This window comes from Tachyglossus aculeatus, chromosome 2 (genome assembly GCF_015852505.1).
Source record: "Tachyglossus aculeatus isolate mTacAcu1 chromosome 2, mTacAcu1.pri, whole genome shotgun sequence".
In the NCBI taxonomy this organism is placed as follows: Eukaryota; Metazoa; Chordata; class Mammalia; order Monotremata; family Tachyglossidae; genus Tachyglossus; species Tachyglossus aculeatus.
Genome location: NC_052067.1, coordinates 163,103,123 through 163,115,152, shown reverse-complemented (window position 1 = coordinate 163,115,152; position 12,030 = coordinate 163,103,123). Strand labels below are relative to the sequence as shown.

Below are 12,030 nucleotides of genomic sequence, written 5' to 3'. Positions count from 1 at the left end.
GCAGAAGGCGAGAAGGGAGGTGAGGTAGGAGGGGGCGAGGTGATGGAGAACCTTGAAGCCACGAGTGAGGAGTTTTTGCCTGATTCATAGGTTAACAGGCAGCTACTGGAGATTTTTGAGGAGGGGAGTAACATGCCCAGAGCATTTCTGCACAGAGATAATCCTGGCAGTAGAGTGAAGCATAGACTGAAGTGGGGAGAGACAGGAGGATGGGAGATCAGAGATGAGGCCAATGCAGTAATCCAGTCGGGATAGGATGAGAGATTGAACCAGCAAGGTGGTGGTTTGGATGGAAAGGAAAGGGCAGATCTTGATGTTGTGGAGGTGAGACCGGAAGGTTTTGGTGATAGATTGGATGTGTGGGTGAACGAGAGAGCAGAGTTGAGGATGACACCAAGGTTGTGGGCTTGTGAGATGGGAAGGATGGTAGTGCTCTCTACATGATGGGAGAGTAAGGGAGAAGGCAGGGTTTGGGAGGGAAGATAAGGAGTTCAGTCTCAGACATATTGAGTTTTAGACGGCGGGCAAACATCCAGATGGAAATGTCCTGAAGGCAGGAGGAGATACGAGCCTAGAGGGAGGGAAAGAGAGCAGGGGCGGAGTTGTAGATTTGGGTGTCATCAGCTTAGAGATGATAGTTGAAGCCGTGGAAGGGAATGAGTTCACCAAGGGAGTGAGTGTAGATAGAGAACAGAAGGGGACCAAGAACTGACCCGTGAGGAACCCCTACCATAAGGGGATGGGAGGGGGAGGAGGAGCCCTCAAAGGAGACTGAGAATGAATGGTCGGAGAGATGAGGAGAACCAGGAGAGGACAGAGTCTGTGAAGCTAAGGTTGGATAGCGTGTTGAGGAGAAGGGGGTGGTCCACAATGTTTAAGGAAGCTGAGAGGTCGAGGAGGATTAGGATAGAGTAGGAGCCATTGGATTTGACAAGAAGGAGGTCATTGGTGACCTTTGAGAGGGCAGTTTTGGTGGAGTGTAGGGGATGGAAGCCAGATTGGAGGGGGTCAAGGAGAGACTTGGCATTGAGGAATTCTAGGCAGTGGATGTAGACGACTCATTCTAGGAGTTTGGAAAGGAAGGGTAGGAGGGAAATAGGGCGATAACTAGAAGGGGAGGTTGGAGACAAGAGAGGGTTTTTTTTTTTTAGGATGGGGGAGATGTGGGCATGTTTGAAGGCAGAGAGGAAGGAACCAGTGGAGAGTGAGTGGTTGAAGATGGAATCAATCAATCAATCAATCATATTTATTGAGCGCTTACTATGTGCAGAGCACTGTACTAAGCGCTTGGGAAGTACAAATTGGCAACATATAGAGATAGTCCCTACCCAGCAGTGGGCTCACAGTCTAAAAGGGGGAGACAGAGAACAAAACCAAACATACTAACAAAATAAAATAAATAGAAATAGAATAGATATGTACAAGTAAAATAAATAAATAAATAAATAGAGTAATAAATATGTACAAACATATGTACATATATACAGGTGCTGTGGGGAAGGGAAGGAGGTAAGATGGGGGGATGGAGAGGGGGAGGAGGGGGAGAGGAAGGAAGGGGCTCAGTCTGGGAAGGCCTCTTGGAGGAGGTGAGCTCTCAGCAGGTCCTTGAAGGGAGGAAGAGAGCTAGCTTGGCGGATGGGCAGAGGGAGGGTATTCCAGGCCCGGGGGATGACGTGGGCCGGGGGTCGATGGCGGGACAGGCGAGAACGAGGTACGGTGAGGAGATTAGCGGTGGAGGAGCGGAGGGTGCGGGCTGGGCTGTAGAAGGATAGAAGAGAGGTGAGGTAGGAGGGGGCGAGGTGATGGAGAGCCTTGAAGCCGAGGGTGAGGAGTTTCTGCCTGATGCGCAGAATGATTGGTAGCCACTGGAGATTTTTGAGGAGGGGAGTAATATGCCCAGAGCGTTTCTGGACAAAGATAATCCGGGCAGCAGCATGAAGTATGGATTGAAGTGGAGAGAGACACGAGGATGGGAGATCAGAGAGAAGGCTGGTGCAGTAGTCCAGACGGGATAGGATGAGAGCTTGAATGAGCAGGGTAGCGGTATGGATGGAGAGGAAAGGGCGGATCTTGGCAATGTTGCGGAGCTGAGACCGGAAGGTTTTGGTGACGGCTTGGATGTGAGGGATGAATGAGAGAGTGGAGTCGAGGATGACACCAAGGTTGTGGGCTTGTGAGACGGGAAGGATGGTAGTGCCGTCAACAGAGATGGGAAAGTCAGGGAGAGGGCAAGGTTAAGAGATGGAAGTTAAGGAGGGGAGGAGGGAAGGGGCGAGAGATTTCATAAAATGAGAGGGAATGGGGTCTGAAACACAGGTGGTTGGAGTAACACTTGAGAGGAAGGAGGAGAGCTCATCTGAAGATACTGCTGCGAAAGATGGGAGAGTAGCGGAGAGGGTTGAGAGCAGGGTAGAAGGATGGAAGTTAAGGAGGGGAGGAGGGAAGGGGCAAGAGATTTCATAAAATGAGAGGGAATGGGGTCTGAAACACAGGTGGTTGGAGTAGCACTTGAGAGGAAGGAGGAGAGCTCATCTGAAGATACTGCTGCGAAAGATGGGAGAGTAGCAGAGAGGGTTGAGAGCAGGGTAGAAGGATGGAAGTTAAGGAGGGGAGAAGGGAAGGGGTGAGAGATTTCATAAAATGAGAGGGAATGGGGTCTGAAACACAGGTGTGTTGGAGTAGCACTGGAGAGGAGGGAGGAGAGCTCATCTGAAGATACTGCTGCGAAAGATGGGAGAGTAGCGGAGAGGGTTGAGAGCAGGGTAGAAGGGGAAGGGGTGACTTTAGGGAGCTCAGACCTGATGGAGTTAATTTTACTAATGAAGTAGGCTGATGCAGTAATCAAGTCGGGATAGTATGAGAGATTGTACCAACAAGGTTGCGGTTTGGATGGAGAGGAAAGGGTGGATCTTGACGATGTTGTGAAAGTGAGACCGGCAGGTTTTGGTGATGGATTGGATGTGTTGGGTGAATGAGAGAGCAGAGTCAAGGATGACACCAGGGTCACAGGCTTGTGAGAAGGGAAGGATGGTAGTGCCATCCACAGTGACAGGAAAGTCAGAGAGAGGACAGGTTTTGGGAGGGTAGATAAGGAGCTCAATCTTGGTCATGTTGAGTTTTAGATGGCGGGCGGACATCCAGGTGGAGATGTCCTGAAGGCAGGAGGAAATACAAGCTTGGAGGGAGGGAGAGAGAACCGGGGGAGGAGATGTAGATTTGGGTGTCATCCGTGTAGAGATGATAGTTGAAGCCATGGGAGCGAATGAGTTCACCAAGGGAGTGAGTATAGATGGAGAACAGTAGGGGACCAAGAACTGACCCATGAGGAACCCCTACAAGATGGGAGGGGGAGGAGGAGCCCACGAAGGAGACTGAGAATGAATGGCCAGAGAGATAAGAGGAGAACCAGGAGAGGACGGAATCCGTGAAGCCAAGGTTGGATAACGTATTGAGGAGAAGGGGATAGTCCACAGTGTCAAAGGCAGCTGAGAGGTCGAAGAGGATTATGATATTCATTCATTCATTCATTCATTCATTCATTCATTCAATTGTATTTACTGAGTGCTTACTGTGTGCAGAGCACTGTACTAAGCACTTGGAAAGTACAATTTGGCAACAGAGACAGTCCCGACTCAACAATGGGCTCACAGACTAGAAGGGGGAGACAGACAACAAAACAAAACAAGTAGACAAGTGTCAGTAGCATCAAAATAGATAAACAGAATTATAGATATATACACAGATATATATATATCTATATATCTATATATATATCTATAGATATATAGATATATATATATAAAGAGTAGGAGCCATTGGATTTGGCAAGAAGGAGGTAATTGGTGACCTTTGAGAGGGCAGTTTCGGTGAAGTGGAGGACACAGAAGCCAGATTGGAGGGGGTCCATGATAGAGTTGGAGTTGAGAAATTCATGGCAGTGAGTATAGATGACTCATTGTAGGAGTTTGGAAAGGAATGGTAGGAGGGAGATGGGGCGATAACTGGAGTGGGCAGAGGGGTCAAGAGAGGGTTTTTTTAGGATGGGGGAGATGTGGGCATGTTTGAAGGCAGAGGGGAAGAAGCCATTTCTAGAGGGTAAGATGGAGGTTAATATAAAAAAATAAATTATGCATATGTACTTAAGTGTCATGGGGCTAAGCGGGGTGGGGGGAATAAGGGTACAAATCCAAGTGGTTCAGTATGGAGTGGGAGAAGAAGAAATGAGGGCTTAGTCAGAGAAGGCCTCTTGTAGGAGATGTGCCTTTAATAAGGTTTTCAAGGTGGGGACAGTGATCGTCTGTCAGATCTGAATAGAGAGGGCGTTCCAGGTCAGAGACAGGACGTGGGTGAGTGGTTGGTGATGAGATTGAGGAGTAGGTTGGCATTAGGGGAGTGAAGTATGTGGTCTGGAAAGCAGCAAGGTAAGGCAGTTTGGGGCAAGGTTGATTGAGTGAAGCAGCAGTGTAAATTCAGAGAAAGAGCGTGGCTTAGTGGGAAGTGCCCAGACCTGGGAATCAGAGGACATGGGTTCTAATCCCAGCTCCACCACTTGACTGCTGTGTGACCTTGGGCAAGCCATTTAACTTCTCTGGGACTCAGTTACCTCTTCTGTAAAATGGGGATTAAGATTGTGAGCCCCACGTGGGACAACCTGACTACCTTGTATCTACCACAGTGCTTAGAACAGTGTTTGCCATATAGTAAGCACTTAAATACCATTATTAAGTAACAAATTATTAGTGCTCTGAAGTTGTTGGCAAAGAGTTTCTATTTGAAATGGAGGTGGATAGGTAACCACTGGAGATTCTTGAGGAGAAGGGAAACATGGACTGAATAATTTGTAGAAAAATGATCTGGGCATCAGAGTGAAGTATGGACTGGATGATTCCCAAATCTACCTCTCCAGCCCTGACCACTCTCCTTCTTGACAGTCTCACATTTCCTCCTGCCACGAGTACATCTCAATTTGGGAAATTATTTATCTTGATGACTCTCTTTGTAAAGACTTTAATATCTGTCTCCCTTAGAGTGTTCTATCCTTATGGGTAAGGAAAATGTCATGTGCCTTTTCAGTACTTCTCAAGAGCTGGGTGTTCATTAAACATTATTACTGCTACTTCTGATATACTACTATTATGACGACTACTACTACAGTTCCTCTCAGGATCACACCTGGAGAGTTTCCAGTACTCTACTAGTCTTGGCTACAGGAGGGAGAGTCAAGCAGAGGCCGGCCCATTCCATTCCTAGCTTGGCCAGTGGTTAGCTACAAGTCAAAACTCACCCATGCTTGGCAGCTGTGGCATGGGAGAAAGTCTAGGGTGGAGATTTGAGTTTACTGCGTGGAAGGCGACAGTGGTAAACAACTTCCATATTTTTACCAAGAAAACTCTATGGATCCACTAATAGAACGATTGCAGATGGAGAGCAGAGCATTCTTAGTACAGTGCTCTGCACACAGTAAGTGCTCAATAAATACGATTGAATGAATGAATTCTGGGAGATATGTGTCTGTCGTGTCGCTATGGGTTGGAAAAGAACTGTCTTCCAGATGATTACAGCTCCACCCAATTTGAATCATGTTGAGTTTGTGGCAGCAGGGAAGTGGTTGCAAGATGGTCATAATGGTCATCCTGGCTGTCACTTTGACTGTTGTGCCATCACAGTTGCCCTAAGGCTCACCTCCTCCAGAAGGCCTTCCCAAACTAAGCCCCCTTTTCCTCTGCTTCCCCTCCCCTGCCTGTCACCTGAACTCACTCCCTTTGTTCCACCTCCTCCCCACCACAGTACTTGGGTATATATGTACATATTTATAATTCTATTCATTTATATTAATGATGTGTATAAATCTATGATTCTATTTATTTATATTGATGCTACTGATGCCTTTTTACTTGTTTTGATGCCTTTCTTCCCCCTTCCAGACTGTGAGCCCAATGAGGGCAGGGATTGTCTCTATTTGTTGCTGAATTGTACTTTCCAAGCGCTCAGTACAGTGCTCTGCATACAGTAAGCACTTAATATGTACGATTGAATGAATGAAACAACTCAACAGCATTAGACAAGACACGACTACTTCAATTGCTTCTACTACTATTTCTACTACTACCCTTAAGGGTAAGTACCCAGCAAGTGCAGGAGGAGCAATGCTGTGAAAGTAAGGAATGCGATTTGGCTTTGGAAAAGTCCAGTTTATAAATATTAATTGTCTTGGGACTGGCACATATCCTAATGTGAAACAGATGTTATTAACATTTCTTCCTAAGAAGGGAATACTTGCAGAACCTGTCCCTTAGAATATCTTTTACCCACAATTAATTTCACGTGGTGAGCCTGGGTGCGTTATATAACTTCAGTGAACCTTTTCCCTCTCTTCATATGCTATCTGTTCTTCACCCCATAAGCAAAGCACAGTGAAAACATACTCTCTGGAAGAACTGAGCAGCATCACGGCCTAGTGAAAAAAGCACGAACCTGGGAATCAGAGACCTGGATTCTAATCCCTGCTCTACCATGGACCTGCTGTGTGACCTTGGACAAGTCACTTCACTTCTCTTCATTCAATTCATTCAGTCATATTTACTGAGCTCTTACTGTGGGCAAAACACTGTATTCATTCAATTGTATTTATTTTGTACTGAACACTCTGTAGCTTACTTGCCTCAACTGCATAATGGGAATTGAATACCTATTCTCCCTCCTACTTAGACTGAGCCCCACGTGGGACCTGATGATCTTCTATCTATCCCAGTGCTTATTTCAGTGAGAGTTTATCTTCATTGAGTTTATCTTCCTTTTTACTAAACACGAATGAATGCACTCCTGGCACTTGACATTGGAAGTTAAGACAAGTCCATCCATCCATCCACCCATCCATGCATCCATGCATCTACCTATCTCTCTATATATCTATCCATCTACCTATCATCTATCTATCTTTCTATATCTAACTATCCATATGAATATTTCATATTTGAAGTAGTCTTCTTAGGTATATTAAGATATATTAATATTATGAAGAATGTATTTATATTATTAAGAATAAAGTGGCAGAGCTGGGACTATCGGTTTCATCAGGATGCTAAATGATAAGCAAAGAAGGACTTTCTTTTATTAGACTGTAAGCTCTTTAATAACTGTGGTATTTGTCACTGCCAAACTTCTTACCATAAGCTTCCAGGCACTCAGTCAGCTCCTATCTTACCTTACTCATCTCCTACTACAACCCAGCCCACATGCTTCGCTCCTCTAATGTAAACCTACTCACTATACCTCAAACTCATACTTGTGTATATATGTACATATTTATTATCATAATTCTATTTACTTTTATTAATGATGAGTATAGTTTTAAATTTATAATGATGCTACTGATGCCTTTTTGTTTTGATGTCTGTCTCCCCCGTTTTAGACTGTGAGCCCACTGTGGGCAGGGATTGTCTCTATTTGTTGTTGAATTGTACTTCACAAGCACTCAGTACAGTGCTCTGCTCATAGTAAATACTCAGTAAATACGATTGAGATGAATGAATGAATGAATGAATGAAACTCATCTATCTTGCCACTGACCCCTTGCTTACATCTTCCCTCTGTCCTGGAACTCCCACCCTCTTCAAATCTGACAGACCACCACTCTCCTCACCTTCAAAGCCTCCTTAAAATCACATCTCCTCCAAGAGGCCTTCCCTGACTATGCCCTTGGTATGCCCCAATAACACCAGTTAGGGAGGAGGGGGTTCGTGATTCAGCATTACCGAAGGAACAGACCACGGTGCTCAGTATTATAGTAAGAAAACATGTATTAGAACGTTTATTAGCATGCAGAAATCATTAAGCATAAAGGATTCTGCTTCCATTAAGCCCTCCAACCCAGGGCTGATGAGATTTTCCAGACACCATTAAAACCCTCCAACCCAGCTGCCACGAGACTGTAGATAACAGTTTAGCCCTCAAACTAGGAGCAAAGGGATGAAGCTCTCAACCCAGGGATGATGAGATTTCTCCTAGTGAGAGATGATAAGTCTGAAGAGGGGCAGAGACCAGCGTGAGCATGCCTGGCTACAAGTTCTCCTCCAGCCTGGGCTGTCTCTGCCATTCCTTTGGATAACAGGGAATGGCAGCAACGGGAGTTTTCCCCCAGTCTTTAGACTAGACTTGTTGACCTTCACATCCAGCTTCTTCCTCATCCTTGCCATAATCACACTCCCTTCCTCAAAGCCCTACTGAAGGCACACCACCTCCAAAAGGCCTTCCCAGACTAAGCTCCCCTTTTTCTCAGCTCCTCCTCCCCTCCCTATCCCCCTGAATCGGTTCCTTTGCTCTATCGCCCTGCTCCACAGCACTTGTATAAGTACGTACATATCTATAATTCTATTTATTTATATTAATGTCTGTTTTCTTGTTTTGATTTGTATATATCTATAATTCTATTTATTTGTATTGATGTCTGTTTACTTGTTTTGATGTCTGTCTCCCCCGTTCTAGGCTGTAAGCCCTGTGTGGGCAGGGATTGTCTCTCTTCATTGCTGAATTGTACTTTCCAAGTGGTTAGTACAGTGCTCTGCACACAATAAGTCCTCAATAAATAAGATGGAATGAATGAATAATCTACCAACCATAGACCCTGGGACCCCTGTAACTGTGTCAGTAGTTACTCAGAATGGTCTTCCTGTGAATAGTTATTCAGAGTGGTCTTTGCTCAGGCTGGTTGACAACAGAAAGTGATATATGCTGAAGGGCATCCTTTAACAAGTTGTTTAACAAGATGCAAACTGTATCCCTCATTTGGCAAGTTGTTTAGCAAATTGCAAACTACATCCTTCAATCCTTACTTTCCTAATAATGATAGAATTTATTAAGTGCTTACTATGTGCAAAGCACTGTTCTAAGCACTAGGGAGGTTACAAGGTGATCAGGTTGTCGCACGGGGGCTCACAGTCTTCATCCCCATTTTACAGATGAGGGAACTGAGGCACAGAGAAGTGAAGTGACTTGCCCAAAGTCACACAGCTGACAAGTGGCGGAGCCGGGATTTGAACCCATGACCTCTGACTCCAAAGCCTGGGCTCTTTCCACTGAGCCACATTGCTTCTCCCTGCTATTCCTACTCCTTCTCCTATCTGCATAGCCTATGCACTTGGATCTGTACCCTTTTAGCACTTGATATTCCCCCCACCATCAGCTCCACAGCACTTATGTACCTATCCAAAATCTATTTGAATGTCTGACTCCTCCTCTAGAATGTAAACTCCTAATAATAATAATAATAATAACATGGTATTTGTTAAGTGCTTACTATGCTTAGAGAAGCAGCGTGGCTTAGTGGAAACGCCACAGGCTTGAGAGTCAGGGGATGTGGGTTCTAATCCAGGCTCCGCCACTTGTCTGCTTTGTGTCCTTGGGCAAGGCAGTTAACTTCTCTGTGCCTCAGTTAACTCATCTGTAAAAGGGAGGTTAAGATTGTGAGCCCCACATGGGACAACCTGATTACCTTGCAACTACTCCAGTACTTAGAACAGTGCTTGGCACATAGTAAATGCTTAACAAATGCCATAATTATTACTATGTGCAAGGCACTGGGCCAATCGCTGGGGTAGATACAAGCTAATTAGGCTGCACACAGTCCATGTCCCACATGTGGCTCACAGTATTAACCCCAATTTACAGATGAGGTAACTGAGGCATAGAGAAGTTAAGTGACTTGCCCAAGGTCACACAGCTGACAAGTGGCAGAGTTGGGATTAGTACCTGGGTCCTTCTGATTCCCAGGCCTATGCTCTATCCACTGGGCTCTGATTCAGGTATGGGTTATATCAACCAATTCTGTTGCACTGTACTTTCCTAAGCATTTATTACAGTGCTCTGCACACAGTAAATGCTCAAGAAATACTGTTGATTGATAAACTGATCGATCAGGAGTCAAGAGACTCTGGTTCTAATCCCAATTCTTCCCCTGGTCTCCAGTATGACCTGAACATAATGTTTCAACTTTTCTATTCCCGTTTCCCAAGCTGTCAAATATTCATTTATTCATTCAGTCATATTTATTGAATGCTTGCTGTGTGCAGAGCACTGTACTAAGGACTTAGAAAGTACAATTCAGCAATAGAGACAATCCCTGCCCACATCGGGCTTACAGTCGAGAAGGGGGGAGGCAGACGTCAAAACAAGTAAACAGGCATCAATATAAATAAATAGAATTATAAATATAGACATATACACAGAAGTGCTGTGGGGTGGGGAGGGGGTGGGTAGAGCAAAGGGAGATAGTAGAGGTGATGCAGAAGGGAGAGGGAGCTGAGGAAATGAGGGGCTTAGTCTGGGATGAGCAACATCATGGACTAGTAGAAAGAGCACAGTACTGGAAGTTTGGAGACCTAGGCTTTGTCACTTGCCTCCTATGGGTCTCTGGGCAAGTCACTTAAATTCTCTGTGCCTAAATTTTCTCCTCCATACAATGGGAATAAGTTATCTGTCTCCTCCCCTTTCACCTGGGCACTCTTTGTGGGACAGAGATTGAATCCACTCTGATTATCTTATAAATTGCCATTGTGCTTAGCAAAGTGCCTGACATATAGAAAAAGCTTCACAAAAACCATAGTTATTACTTCACCATCAATAGCGTCTTTTTTGAAAATGAAAGACAGATATATGTAGGACATATACACTGAATTCTAAAAATCGAGGAATAAAGTGCATGGATTGCTTCCTCAGGGATTTGTGAACAAGGCAATAAATTTAAAGTAAAAGGACAGATTGTAAGCAATGACCCTTAAATAGTCTGTTAAAACTAGCACAGCTAAATTATCCATCTATTTTTAGTCTATTTCCATGAACTTTGATGTGCAGCTGGGAGAGAACTTGTACATCTGAAGCTGAAATTCCCCATCCAAATGAGGACACTCACTTTCTCATCTAAAAACAACAGCAGTTTGACGGTTGAGAATTTGAAATCCAATAAACGGTAAGCACTTTGAAGGCAGGGATCATGTCTGCTAACCCTTCACATAGGAAGTGCTTAATAAATAGCATTGATTGAATTACTGATTGATCTGTTATCAAAAGGAAAGGACAATAGCATCTTAGGGATTGTTCCATTACTTTTAAAAGTTTGGAAACCCTCTTTAGGAAGACAATGAATATTTCACACCTGACTAGGCTCTCATTCCCCTCTCGGGATCACACCTGGAGAGTTTTCGGTACTCCAACAATCTCGGCTATGAGAGGGAGAGTCAAGCAGAGGCCTACCCACTCCATTCCTAGCTTGGGCAGTGGCTAGTGAGTGGAAGACAATCTGCTACAAGTCAAAACTCATTAGTGATGGGCAGCAGTGGCATGAGAGAGAGTCAAGGGCAGAGACTCAAGTTTCTTGCATGGAAGAGGGCAGTGGTAAGTGCTTAGTACAGTGCTATACACACAGTAAGCACTCAATAAATACGATTGAATGAATGAATGAATGGTAAACCACTTGCAGATTTTTAGCAAGAAAACTCTGTGGCTCCACTACCAGAACAACGGCAGATTCATTCATTCATTCATTCAATTGTATTTATTGAGCACTTACTGAGTGCAGAGTACTGTACTAAGTGCTTGGGAAGTACAAGTCGGCAACCTATGGAGACGGTCCCTAACCAACAACGGGCTCACAGTCTAGAAGGGGTGGGGCATTCTGGGAAAGACGTGTCCATGGTGTCTCTATGAGTTGGAGACACTCGACAGCATAAGACAAGGCCCTCATTTCACCCTAATCACCCTTTCCTCTGTTTTGACCATTCACCTGCCTGTGCAGCTTTTAAATACTTTGATACTCACTCTAACCTCACAATATTTATGTACATCATCATCATTATCATCGTCTATGGTATGTATTGCATGCTTACTATGTGCCTCCCCTGACTAAGCTCTCCTTTCCTCATCTCCCATTCCCTGACTTGCGTCTCCCGGACTTGCTCCCCTTATTCATCCCCCTTCCCAGCCCACACCACTCATGTCCATATCTGTCATTTTATTTATATTAATGTCTTTAAGATG

The 12,030-nt window shown here is 44.8% G+C and overlaps 1 non-coding gene across 1 annotated transcript; it reads left to right on the top strand.

Moving 5' to 3' along the window:
• The first annotated feature begins 11,166 nt into the window (after positions 1 to 11,166).
• Positions 11,167 to 11,304, top strand: LOC119924390. Its single transcript, XR_005449116.1, has one exon. It is a non-coding gene; the product is annotated as a small nucleolar RNA SNORA7 (small nucleolar RNA).
• Positions 11,305 to 12,030: the final 726 nt, after the last annotated feature.